Source organism: Hemiscyllium ocellatum, chromosome 10, assembly GCF_020745735.1.
Source record: "Hemiscyllium ocellatum isolate sHemOce1 chromosome 10, sHemOce1.pat.X.cur, whole genome shotgun sequence".
Classification (NCBI taxonomy): domain Eukaryota; kingdom Metazoa; phylum Chordata; class Chondrichthyes; order Orectolobiformes; family Hemiscylliidae; genus Hemiscyllium; species Hemiscyllium ocellatum.
In genome coordinates, this window is record NC_083410.1 from 3,695,555 (window position 1) to 3,709,993 (window position 14,439).

A 14,439-nucleotide genomic window follows, 5' to 3' on the forward strand; every position below is an offset into this window, starting at 1 on the left:
TATGCAGCAAGGCATTGTTTAAAGAACTACTGATGAGAGTTCAGGACTGGCATGTTCAAGGAAGGAGGAAGGATAAGGGTGGTGAGGTAAGGGATAACAAGGGAGATTAGGAATTGAATCAAAAGGGAAAAAGAAGCAAATATAAGGTTTAGGAAGCTAAAAATGGACAGACCCATGACAAATGGAAGGAAACTAGGAAATTAATCAAACAGGAATTAGGAAAGCAAGGAGGGGCCATGAAATGAACTGGGCAAATAATTTTAAAGCATTCCATAGATACAGTAAAAACAAAAGGATAATGGGGGAGAAGGTAGAACTGCTGAAGGTTAAAGACAGAAACTTGTGTTTGGGAGGAGAGGATGTGGGTGAGGTCCTGAATAAATACTTTGTATCGGTATTCACCCAGGAGAGGGATATGGACGATAGAGAGATTTATGTGAAGCATATTAATATGCTCAGGAATTTTGATCCCAAGAAAGAAGTGGTTTTGGATCTCTTGAAGAACATTAAGATGGATAAGTCCCCAGGGCCCAATGGTATCCATCTCCAGCTCTTGAGAGCGGTAAGACAGGAGATTGCCGGGCCAGTGACCAAAATATTTATATCCTTGCTAGCCACTGGAGTGGCCCCACAGGATTGGCGTGCAGCTAATGTTGTTCCTCATTTCAAGAAGTGAACAGATAGTTCAGGAAAGTATAGATTCATGAGTCTAACATCAGTGGTTTGGAAGCGACTGGAGAGGATTCTTTGGGATAGGAATTACACACATTTGGAAAGCATGTCAGCATGGCATTGTGCAGAGCAGGTCTTGTGTTACTAACTTGACTGAATTTTTTAGGTGGTGATGAAGGTGATCGGTGAGGGTAGAGCAGTGGATGTTGGTTACATGGATTTTGGTAAGATTTTTGCCAATGTCATTCATGGTAGGTTCCTCATGAAGATTATGATGCAAGAAAGTCATGGTGACTTGGCCGTGTGGATTCAGAACTGGCTTGATCACAAAAGGCAAAGGGTAGTGGTGTAAGAATGTTTTTCTGGCTGGAGATCTGTGTTTAGTGGTGTTCCGCGCAGATGATATTGGAATTCCTGCTGCTTGTGATATATATAAATGACATGGATGAAAGTGCAGATGGGTGGTTTAGGAAGTTTTCAGGTGACACAAAGGTTGGTGGAGTTGTGGACAATGTAGAAGGTTGTCAAAGGACAGAGTGGGATAGAGAGCAGTTGCAGATATGGATGGAGAAATAGCAAATGGAGTTTAATCTGGGTAAGTGTTGTGTGCTGCACATTGGGAGATCAAATGTTAAGGAAAAGAATGCAATAATGGGAGGACAGAACAGGATTGAAGTACAGAGGGATCTTGCAGTTCAAGCCCATAGCTCCCGGACAGTGGCCACACAAGTAGCTAGGATGGCAAAGAAGATGTATGGCATGCTTGCCTTTATTGGTCAGAGAATTGAGCGCAAGGGTCGGGATGTCATGTTGCAGTTTTGAAAGACTTTGGTTCAGTCAGACATAGAATACTGCATTAAATTCTGGTTGTCATATTACAGGAAGGATGTGGAGACTTTGGAAAGAGTGCAGAAGAAGTTTATATGATGCTGCCTGGATTAAAGGATTTAAGCTATAAGGAGAGGCTGAAAAACCTCAGATTGTTTTCACTTGAGTGGTGAAGACTGAGGGGAGACTTGATAAAAGTCGACAAAATTATGAGATGCATAGATAGGGCTGATGGACAGAATATTTTTCCCAGAGTTGAAATGTGCAGTAAGAGGGGACATACAGCTAAGGTGAGAGGGAGAAAGTTCAAAGGAGATGTAAGAGGAAAGTTTTTTTTACACAGATAGTTGTAGGAGTCTGGAACCCACTGCCAGAGACGATGGTTGAGGCAGACTCAATAAGGGCATTTAAGAGACTTTTTGATAAGCACATGAATGTGCAAGGTATGGATGGATATGAACCAAGAGTAGGTACAAGGGATCAGTTTCATTTGGCATCACATTTGGTACAACATCGTAGCCCAAGGGTCTATTCCTGTGTTGTACTGTTCAATGTTCTATATTCACTGATCTCTGGTGACCCATTTATTGTTTAGATACTGCAGCATCTTCTGGGTAGCTCTGTCATTCCCTGTCTATCCTGCTCACTGCTTTCCTCACAATTACCATTTTTCCCTGAGCCTGAGTCCTCACAGCCCTCTCACTGCCATGTCCACAGTACCTCTGAGTATTTACTGGGACTGAGGATCTTCAAATTACTCACTGACTCTGTGTCGCCCTGTGCCCAGGAGCTGCTCAGAGAGCCAAAACTCAGCTTCTTAGACTCACACGTTCATCTGATCTTGGGCCTTAACAAAGCAGCCATTAACAGATTCAGGAAGTGGCCAGTGGAGGTTATCCAAGCTGTGCCTACTGTGTGGTTATGGCCATCCATTGGTGTCCCAGGACATGGAGAATGCACGTACATTGCTTTGCTTGTGACCTGCTGTATCCAGAGAGTACTAAAGGATTTGGACAGTGTCATCAACTCCAGCAATGGGATCTGACTGTCACTTCAAGAAGTATCGTTATGTTCTTAGTTGATGTTAGTATTGTACAAATTCAATCCCACATTGAAACCTGGACTGAGTTTTATTTTGCACACAATGAGTTGGTCTATCACTGAGAAACAAACACACAATGCTGCAGATTTGGTTTCAACAATAAAATGGACATTCTCAGCTTCAAATAAACCATCTAAGAGTCTAAAGAATCAGTTTGGGATTGGAATTATTAAAATTAAACTGCTTATACTGAGGTCCCCAATTTCTTAACAGTCCAAAACAATCACCTTTCACAGGGGAAACTGGTTTGTACATCTAACTCCCACCAGGACCCGGTGAATTGAAACAATAATGCTTTCCAACCAATACATTCTACTTCAAAACAAAAAAAAACAATCTAATTCCATTGACCAGAATGATTTGAACATTGTCAGCTTTACCTTGTCAGCTCATAAAATGTCTTTGAATGGAAACACATTCCCATTCGCACTTCAAGACGGTCAGATTAGGATATCTGGTCTGGGTGGACCAAAGGGTCTGTTTCCATGGTGAATGACTCAATGACTATAGGACTCTCAAACTCCAGAAACATTCCCATTTTAACCTTTAAATCCCCTCACACACACACACAGACCAAAACTGACATTTAAAATACAAAATCCAAAATAAATGATATTAAAATCATACAGAAACCACAGATTCACATCACAGTGTTTAGACTCTAATAGGGGAAGTGCTGTAGTAATCAAGCCCCAATTGATTACAAGTCATACTAAATGTGCCACTGAATCAACAATACAACCAATTTATTGTTCTTCTGTTGTCTGATTTAAAGTTTAAAAAAAGGTTCATTAAAGACCTGAAAAATATCTTATTTATAATCAGCAAGAAAGATTCTTCAAACAGTTAGAAATTGTGGTTGGCAACTACATTTCTACTTGAGATTAAACCTTTAATCTCAAACAGACATTTATTCACAGACAAGGCAACACAGCTCTGCAGAAATAGTTTGGGATGTTTTTAAAAGATGCCTGAAAGAAAGACCATCCCAATGGGGCATGGAAGTCCCATCAGAAAGTAGAATGTGTTAAATTCTCAGAGTCCCTTAAATTTCTTGTCAATGAGGCTGATACCTGAAAGTGAAACATTGATGGGAGATCTTCTGACCATAATATAGTTTCCAATGGGATAATTGTTCCAAAGCCTGACATTGGAAACTTTATCTTTGCAAATACTTCATGAAGAGATTTTATCAGCTTTACCTTGTCTTTTACTGACTGAGAGGGAGAAATTGTGCAGGTGGTCCTGCTGGAAGATTTCTTCTCTTTTTATCAAACAGAGGGATTTTTTTTGCTGCTTTTCATCAGCTTGACAATTTTGCTTCAGAGGGTCTCTAATATCCAAACAGTTCCACCATCCAGTTTCTCACAGTTCATGTATTTTTATGTCACCCTGATAAGGGTTTTCTTTTTGCGACAGAACTTGAAACAATGATTCTGATGTTACCTTACATATTTCATGACTTTTTTTCAAAAGAAATACTCCCAGCTCTGAGAGCTCCTGCACACCCGTTTGAATTGCATTTTTAAATAGGATTGCCTCCACTGATCTTATTTCTCCACCCAATCTGAGTATCCTTACATGTCTCTGCATTACATCTGATCTGCTATTAGCTGGTCACTCCCCCACAATGGGACAAGAAGAAGAGAAAACCCCAGGAATTACCTGAGCTAGGATGGGGACTGAAGCCAGGCTCTCAGCAATACTCAACATAAAGCTCCAGCTAATTATGTTGGAAACTCCCAGAATATTATGATCACTCTTCCCTAGTCAGGTTGCGCGGATGGCTTGGAGTATAATGTAGAATAACAACAACTTCCCAGCTTCAATCCCAGTCTCAGCTGTGGGAGCTCATGGAGATCAAGCCCCTCCCCTTGCCCCATGCTTGCTGTGGAGTGGTTCCCTTTAACGTAGATCAAACCAATTGTCTCTCGAATGGAGAGAGATGTAAGTGACCCTTTGTGCTGTATGGCTCATTCCCAATCCCTGGGAGATTTCCCCTGCAGATATGGCACCTCACAGAGCAATCTCCCTGACTCAGCTCACCCAGCCCAATGGCACTAACACTCTTGTGATTCAAATGAAATTAATATCACTCATTCTCCAGGATAAAGCTCCACATTTCCCACAAACTTCTTCTCCCATTGTCACAAAAGTAAATCCCCTTTCTGAACCCCCAACCAACATTGAACCTGAGCTCAGCTTCCTCCCCACAGTGAATCCATCCCCAAGATTACTCTCCATCACCACCTCAATCTTCTTGAACACAAACTAATCTCCAGTTCATTCACTGGGTGTGTAGTTATTGCTGAAGATCACTGTCGTGTAAACTCCACTTAATGTTTACAGTGAGCTGGCTTCCTTCACCAAGGACACTTCACAGGCTGAGCAGTAATAGACCCCAGTGTCACTGGGCTGCACAATTGTGATGGTCAAAATAAAGCTGTTACTGGAAGGGTCACTGGAAAGATGGAATCACTTAGTGAATCTTTGGCCCTATATTGCTCACTTAAAAACACAATGTTCCAAAATCCACTCCCTCTGACAACCTCGTTGCTTGCAGTGCCAGTTTATGGGCGGCACGGTGGCACAGTGGTTAGCACTGCTGCTTCACAGCGCCTGTAGACCCGGGTTCAATTCCCGACTCAGGCGACTGACTGTGTGGAGTTTGCACGTTCTCCCCGTGTCTGCGTGGGTTTCCTCCGGGTGCTCCGGTTTCCTCCCACAGTCACAAAGATGTGTGGGTCAGGTGAATTGGCCAAGCTAAATTGCCCGTAGTGTTAGGTAAGGGGTAAATGTAGGGGTATGGGTGGGTTGCGCTTCGGCGGGTCGGTGTGGACTTGTTGGGCCGAAGGGCCTGTTTCCACACTGTAAGTCTAATCTAAATATCAGTGCGTGTCACATGGATCGGAGACTGGAGAAGGGCTCGGGTTGATGTACCTTGAAAATAAAAAATACCAATAAATCAACAGTAGTCTGATTGTTCTCAACTCCTGCCAGGATTTCAAGTGACCAGTCCAGCATTCTGAGTCCTAATTAAAGAGAGGAAACAGGTTATCAGACTGAACCAGTTGTGATGGTTTGTTCCTGATTAATATCCTGGCTATCAGTCACTGTATACTGGGAACAGCAGTACAGATGTTGTTATAACAGTTACATGCTGAGCCCACACTGTCGAACTGCTGTCTGACAGAAGCTAACTTGCTGCACACTGCAATCCTCTTCCCTGGACTATTCATCGTGGGAGAGGCTTCCTGACAATCCACAGCAGATGTGAGGATTGGAACTGGGAAGGGTCTGCTGCAATAGAAAAGGCAGCCAGGAAGCATTTAAAGGGGAAGGATTTCCCCAAAGATCAACAGAGATCCAGCCTCTCCAGCCTCAGCAATCTGAGGCCTCTCCACAGGTAAAGGTCCTGGGGGTCAGATTGGGGGGAAATGGGGAATCTCTCCCACCATTCCCTGGATATAGCATCTTTACCATGTAGGATCGAGCAAAAGTCCCCATCATTGAAAATTCTGAACTTTTCAAAACTTTTATTAAGTAAATGGAATGAGCTCATGGAGAATACACAAACCCAACCCACAGATTTGAGACGGCTGTCTGGAACCTTTGCTCAGCCTGGATTTCCAATTTACGTACCATCTCTGAAAGAACAATCAACTAAAACAGACTCTGGCCTGAGGCTGCTTTTATTCCTTGGGCTCCCCAGAACAGACAGGATGAGGCCTACAGAGATAACAGACACTCAACTCCAATCAAAATCCATTCACACACAGTCTGAACAATTGGGAAAATAATTGACTTCAAAAGGAACAATAGAAAGCACAGATCTGGTGTGAAGATAAGAGGCTCATAATGAGTATAATTGTTGGTCCTGATCTCGCCTTAATGCAGCCATCCCCGAGAGCAATCCCCAGGACAGATCCCAGGAGTTATCCCCGGAAACATTCCAAAGGCTTACCTCCAGAAGGAGAATTCCAACAGCTCATTTCAAGATCCACTGACACAGGCCTGTTCTGAAACAAGGGAACCAACAGTGAACCAACCACAAACTCAAAAACTGGCAAACCCCAAAAACCAGTGACCTGACTGACACCACAAGGTCTCAGGTACATCCTGAGGTGAAACCCAGGCCCGGAAAACCAGCAGAAAGGAAAGAAAACCAAGACCCGATAGATCCACTACCCACCGTACCGCATCAACAGATTCAACTCAAACTGAGAGGCCTTTGCAGTCTACAGTCTTCACCCACGCTCTGAGCACAGCAAGCAGGAACAGCCAGCTGTACTTCAAAACAGCATTTTCGTCAGCGGTGAGCTGAAACTCCCTCAGGTTTCTGACCGAGCCAGCAGGGAGGGGGAATCTGGGAGATGACAGTGTATTGGGAGCCCAAGGGTAGGAAGCTTAAAAATGTGTTGCTGGAAAAACACAGCTGGTCAGGCAGCATCAAAGGAACAGGAGAATCAATGCTTCGGGCATAAGCCCTTCTTCAGGAATGAGGAGGGTGTGCCAAGCAGGCTAAGATAAAAGGTAGGGAGGAGGGACTTGGGGGAGAGGCGTTGGGAATATGATAGGTGGAAGGAGGTTAAGGTGAGGGTGATAGGCCGGAGAGGGGGTGGGGACGGAGAGGTCGGGAAAAAGATTGCAGGTCAAGAAGGCGGTGCTGAGTCTGAGGGTTGGGACTGAGAAAAGGTAGGGGAAGGGGAAATGAGGAAGCTGGAGAAATCTGCATTCAACCCTTGTGGTTGGAGGGTTCCTAGGCAGAAGATGAGGCGCTCTTCCTCCAGGTGTCGTGTTGCCATGGTCTGGCGATGGACGAGGCCAAGGACCTGCATGTCCTTGGCGGAGTGGGAGGGGGAGTTAAAGTGTTCAGCCACGGGGCGGTTGGGTTGGTTGGTGCGGGTGTCCCAGAGGTGTTCTCTGAACCGTTCCGCAAGTAGGCGGCCTGCATCCCCAATGTATAGGAGGCCACATCGGCATCCGCTGCACCCGATGTGGCCTCCTATACATTGGGGAGACAGGCCACCTACTTGCAGAACATTTCAGAGAACACCTCTGGGACACCAGCACCAACCAAACCAACCGCCTCGTGGTTGAACACTTTAACTCCCCCTCCCACTCTGCCAAGGACATGCAGGTCCTTGGCCTCCTCCATCACCAGACCATGGCAACACGACGCCTAGAGGAAGAGCGCCTCATCTTCCACCCAGGAACCCTCCAACCACAAGGGATGAATGCAGATTTCTCCATCTTTCTCATTTCCCCTCCCCCCACCTTTTCTCAGTTCCAACCCTCAGACTCAGCACCGCTTTCTTGACCTGCAATCTTTTTCCCGACCTCTCCGTCCCCACCCCCTCTCCGGCCTATCACCCTCACCTTAACCTCCTTCCACTTATTGTATTCCCAACACCCCTCCCCCAAGTCCCTCCTCCCTAACTTTTATCTTAGCCTGCTTGGCACACCCTCCTCATTCCTGAAGAAGGGCTTATGCCTGAAACGTCGATTCTCCTGTTCCTTTGATGCTGCCTGACCCGCTGCGCTTTTCCAGCAACACATTTTTAAGCTCTGATCTCCGGCATCTGCAGTCCTCACTTTCTCCTTGACCAAGGGTAGGAAGCCTTATTAAAGTTTCTGTGATTAAAACTGTTGGTTTTAGTTCTAATAGTGCTTAATCCAGCTAATAGTATAATTTACAAGATTACTTCTGTCTGTAGAATTGATTGTGTCAATTTTCCTGTTCATTGCATTTACGTGCATTTCTATTATTCTACTTAGATTTTGTATTGCATTTAATTGAACAAAAACAGTGCCTCACAGTGCCAGGGACCTGGGTTCGATTCCAGCCTTGGGCAACTGTCTGTGTGGAGTTTGCACATTCTACCCGTGTCTGCTTGGGTTTCCTCCGGGTGCTCCGGTTTCCTCCCACAGTCCAAAGATGTACAGGTTAGGTGAATTGGCCATGCTAAATTGCCCATAGAGTTAGGTGCATTAGTTAGGGGAAAGGGTCTGGGTGGGTTACTCTTCAGAGGGTCGGCATGGACAAGTGGGGCTGAAAGGCCTGTTTCCACACTGTAGGGAATCTAAAAGAAAGAACAACTTGCAGTTGTATAGTGCCTTTAACACTGAAAAATTTTCCAGGGTTTCTCACAAAATGTCACATGGAGAGATATTAGTCTGGATGACATTCCACAATGGCAGCTGAGATGAGGAGAAATTTCATCAAGCAGAGGGTGATGCATTTGTGGAACCTATTATGCAAAGGGCTGTAGAGGCCAAGTCATTGAGTGTATATAAGACAGACAGAGATAGGTTCTGGATCAGTAAGGAGGTCAAAGGTGATTGGGTGTGGTGAAGAGAATGAGGTTGAGAAACATGTCTTTTCCCTGGGGTGGGGGAGTACAGAACTAGAGGGTATAGGTTTAGGGTGAGAGGGGAAAGATATAAAAGAGACCTAAGGGGCAACTTTTTCACGCAGAGGGTGGTACATGTATGGAATGAGCTGCCAGAGGAAGTGGTGCAGGCTGGTACAATTTCAACATTTAAGAGGCATTTGGATGAGTGTATGAATGGGAAAGGTTTGGAGGGATATGGGCTGAATGCTAGTAGGTGGGATTAGATTGGATTGGGATATCTGGTCGGCATGGACGGGTTGGACCGAAGGATTTGTTTCCATGCTGTACATCTCCATGGACTCTATGACCCTATGTGAGCCACGATGGCGAACCAGGCTCAATGCACCAAATGGCCTCATTCTGCTCCTATATTTTATGGTCTTGTAGATTAGACTGAGGGACAATAATTGTTCAGGTGTAGCCCCACACATTGTAGGTATAGACAGCAGTGTCACTGGGATACACTATTTGTAATGGGCTGAGTGAAACTGTTCTAGGAGGGCACTCAGAAGGTTGAAATGAACCAGGAAACGTGGAGGAGTTACCTTGTGAATTATTTCTGAATGAGCTATCATCTTGCCCTTTCTTTTCCTGGGGAGCTGTTGTTATCAATGAATGATCACTTCTTGCAGCTTGGTGTTCTTCATGGTGTCCTGCCATTCTCACTGTCAGACCCTCTCTGACAATCTGAACTGTTGAAACTGAACAAGCACTAGATTCAACATGGCACCTGGAAATGGAAAATAAAGATCACTTTAAAAGCATTAAGGTCAGGCAGAAATCTGCATCTGACAACAAAATCTGTATTTCCAATCGCTCCACCCCTCTGTTATTCTGAGCTTCCTCCTTTCTTACCATTCAGTGTGTACTCCCTCATCTTGTTACTTCTTCCAAAGTGCATCACCTCACTGATATCAGGGTTTAATTCTAGCTGCCACTGACCTGCCATCTGACCAATCCATTTCTATCCTCCTGCAATCTAACACCATCCTCCTCACTCACAACCACCAGGCCAATCTTTCTGCCATCTGCAAACTTACCATACCCCACGCTCATATCTGCATTGTTTCTACCCAGCATGGACAATAAGGGACCCAGCATTGATCCCTGTGGTATACTACTGAACACTGGCCTCCAGTCACACAAACAGCCCTCTCCACTACCCTCTGTTGCTGGGTCGGAACCAGTTTTGGATCCAATTTGCCAAGTGGTCCTGGATCCCATCAGCTTTTACTTTCATTATATGTCTCCCAGAGTGGGCCTTGTCAAAGGCTTGACTGAAATCCCAATACATTCGTCAGACAACCGTGGAGACTCAGTTATTGGGAACATTCAAGACTGAAGTTAAAGCTTTCTGGGGATGATTTACATGAAGGGATTTGGAGACCGTGTGTCAAAGTGCCATTGAGGTCATTGATCATCCATCATTTAATTGAGTTGAAGAGCAGAGTTGATGAGTTGAATAGTTTACTCTGTTCCTCTGTCTGTGTCTCTGAGGATCACAGATCATAGAACATTACTGAGCAGTACAGACCTTTCGGCCCTTGATGTTGCGCCAACCTTTGAAACCAATCTGAAGCCCATCTAACCTACACTATTCCATTTCATCCATATGTTTATCCAATGTTAATTTAAATGCCCTTAAAATTAGCAAGTCTACTATTGTTGCAAGCAGTGCATTCCACACTCCTACTACTCTCTGACTAAAGAAACTACCTCTGATATCTGTCTTATACCTATCACCCCTCAATTTAAGCTATGAACCCTTGTGATAGCCATCACCATCCGAGGAAAAAGGTTCTCACTGTTCCTGAAGAAGGGTTTATGCCCGAAACGTTGAATCTCCTGTTCCTTGAATGCTGCCTGACCTGCTGCGCTTTTCCAGCAACACATTTTCAGCTCTGATCTCTAGCATCTGCAGACCTCACTTTCTCCTCTCACTGTCCACCCAATTTAATCTTCTGATCATCTTATATGTCTCTATTAAGTCACCTGTCAACCATCTTCTTTCTGATGAAAACAGCCTCAAGTTCCTCAGCTTTTCCTCATAAGACCTATCCTCCAGAATAGGCAACATCCTAGTAAATCTCATCTGCTACCTTTCCAAATCTTCCATATCCTTCCTAAAATGCAGTGGCCAGAACTATACGCAGTAATCAAAGTTCAGCGACACCAGAGTTTTGTACAGCTGCAACATGACCTTATGGCTCTGAAACTCAATCCCTCGACCAATAAAGGCTATCACTCCGTATGCCTTCTTAACAACCCTTTCAATCTGGGTGTCAACATTCGGAGATCTATGTACATGGACACTGAGAACTCTCTGCTCATCCACGCTGCCAAGAATCTTACTATTAGCACAATACTCTTTATTCCTGTTGCTCCTTCCAAAGTGAATCACCTCACATTTTTCCACATAAAACTCCATTTGTTTCAGTGCAGCTCTGCAGCTAATCTATGTCCCTCTGTAACCTGCAACATACTTTGGCAGTAACTACAAATCCACCAACCTTCTTGTGGTTTAATTAACCCATCTTTCTACGCCATCATCCAGGACATTTATAAAAATGACAAACAGCAATGGCCCCAAAACAAATCTTTGCAGTAGACCACTAGTAACTGAACTCCAGGATGAACATTTCCCATCAACCACCCTCTGTCATCTTTCAGCTAACTAATTTCTGAACCAACCATTAAATCACCTTCAATCCCATGCCTCCGTATTTTCTTCAATAGCCTACTATGGGGAATCTTATCAAATGTTTTACTGAAATCCACATGCATCACATGAACTGCTTTACACTCATCCACCTGTTTGGTTACCATCTGAAAGAACTCACTAGGGTGTGTGAGGCACGACCTACCCTTCACAAAACCATATTGACTAATCCTAATCAACTTATTCTTCTCTAGATGATCATAAATCCTGTCTCTTATAATCTTTTTCAACACATTATTCACAACCAAAGTAAGGCTCACTGGTCTATAATTCTCTGGGTTGTCTCTACTCCCCTTCTTGAACAAGGGGACACATTTGTTGTTGTCCAGTCTTCTGGCACTATTTCTGTAGACAATGACAACATAAAAATCAAAGCCAAAGGCTCTTCAATCTCCTACCTGGCTTCCCAGAGAATCCGCCGATAAATCCCATCCGGACTAGCACTCGTATCTATTTTAACACTTTCCACAATTGTTGACATCTCCGTCTTGTGAACATCAATTGGGTCTAGCCTGTATCTCTGTATTCTCCCTGACAAAATGCTCTTTTTCCAGACTGAATACTGACAAAATATATTCATAAAGCACCTCTCCAATCTCCTCAGACTCCATGCATAACTACCCACTAGTATTTTTGATTGGCCCTAATATTCTTCTCATCTTTCTTTATTCCTGGTATACCTACAGAAAGCTTTAGGGTTTTCTTTGATCTGTTGGGACAGATCCTCTGTCCCCGTGTTCATTTGGAGGAGAGAGACACCGGGTCGGATTAAAAGTATAAACAGGTTTAATGAGAGAGACTCGTACACAGTACAGTGAGGTGTCTAGCTCACTGGAGAAGGCGTTCTGACTATTTTTTAAATTTGTCTATCCTTTTGTTCTCTCACATTCCAGAGTTACATCCTTATTTGGTAAAAAGCAGAATTTTCGTATGTGATTGGGTCTCACCTGATAACGTTCTATTACCTCAGTTTGAGCTACGTGCATCTAGACACGGCTCTAATGTCCTGTTATCTCTCACCCTCCCTGGGGCCTCTTCAGGCTATGCCATCAGCTTTTCAGTCTGTTCTTAGTGTAACATAATGGCTTACTGTTGTCTAGTGAAGCTAACAAGTTCCAGACTTGCTAATACTACCTTACGTGAGCACTACCTAACAATAAAGTTTCTTACACTACCTAACCTTAATAATGGATCCCAACACTCCCTCCCTTGGCCTCGAAAGAGGCCACACAAAATACAGCAGTTCGCGCGCAGCAGTCAGGACCCGGATGGTCGGTGAGCGCCCCTCCGTCGCTCCTTTGCAAGACCGACCAATTAGCTTAACCTGGCTTGTCTGACTCTAGGGAGACATAGTTATAGGGGATAGGAGTCCCTAAGCAGCATACAACCTCACAAAGCAATCCGCGTCGCAAAAAATCCCTACTCTAGGCGCCTCTCCAGTTCGCATACAATCGTTAAGGCACGAGAAGCAGTGAAATAATACATAACAGACATAAGCACTCAAAAGTCGTAAATATCTACAAAAAGCTATCTCAAAACCAACAAAACGATTAAAAAAAAACATTCATACTGAGTATGATAACAAAAGCGAAGAGAACCAGAGGAAAACACAAAGTGGATGAGTTAGGGCGCCTGCAGAATGAAGGTCTGCTGTCCAAAGAACACCCAATTGTACAACCTCCCAGTAAAATCGGTCGTATTATACCATGACATCTTAAAATAAATTTTCAAACTACTGACATAGTGTCAAATCTTTTTTGTAATAGGATTCAATGAGCTCTCCTTCCTTCCCAAAGGTTTGTTGTTAAGTCGGTTCTGGAAGATGCCACAAAACTGGCATTTTCCTTTGTCAAAAATACAGTGAATACAATGTCAAACTACTGGGTCCACGATTTTCCTTATATCAAGCTGCTTTGCAAGCCAGAAACTTGACCAGATTCTCGACACGGATACAAAAGCCAGGCATCTGTTAAAACCACATGACCACAGGCCATTATTCTGAAGGTCAATGCACGACTGTGCCTGTCTTAGGTTGTCCCTCGCTCAAGGAATCTTACCCGTCATTGGCTAACCAGTCACCTTCACTTGACCAATGAAAACCCACATCCATTTTACAGCTGTCAAGTACGGACACGGGCAGTGGTAACTGGCTTATCATTGTGAACAGTGGCCGTCGAGACCAATCGAAGCCATTTAGGAATACCAGATGATGGCTAGGAATCTCTTGAGTGAACAATAGTCTCTTGAGTCTCGAGGCATATAGCACTTCACAATCTCTAACTGCAGCATAAAAGCACAAATTTACCTGTTGTCAATTTGAACGGGAAAGAAAAAAAATACACAACTAGGGGGTCTCTGCACCTCAGCCCTCACATTCTGAGGCCCGAAATGGGAAGGATTAGAAATGAGAGATACAGTTATAAAGTAAAATCATAAGTTGTCCCGCGCTTCTCTCTCAGGCATATCTCCTCCATTCCCTCTGATACCGATCCCGTAATCTTTCCTTAGGGTGCCCCCATCACAGGCTCCTCCAGCACCGCTGCCTGGTATGCGGGTGGGGGGTCATCCTTTCCCGTCAGGGCATGGTCGATCGTTCGTGTCACAAGCGTCCTGATACATGGTATACAACAACAACCACAGGTAATAAAGATAGCAACAGAGATGCATAAACCAAGGGCCAGCTGTCCCAGCACAGTTCCCCATCTACCGAATGTGCTATTCAG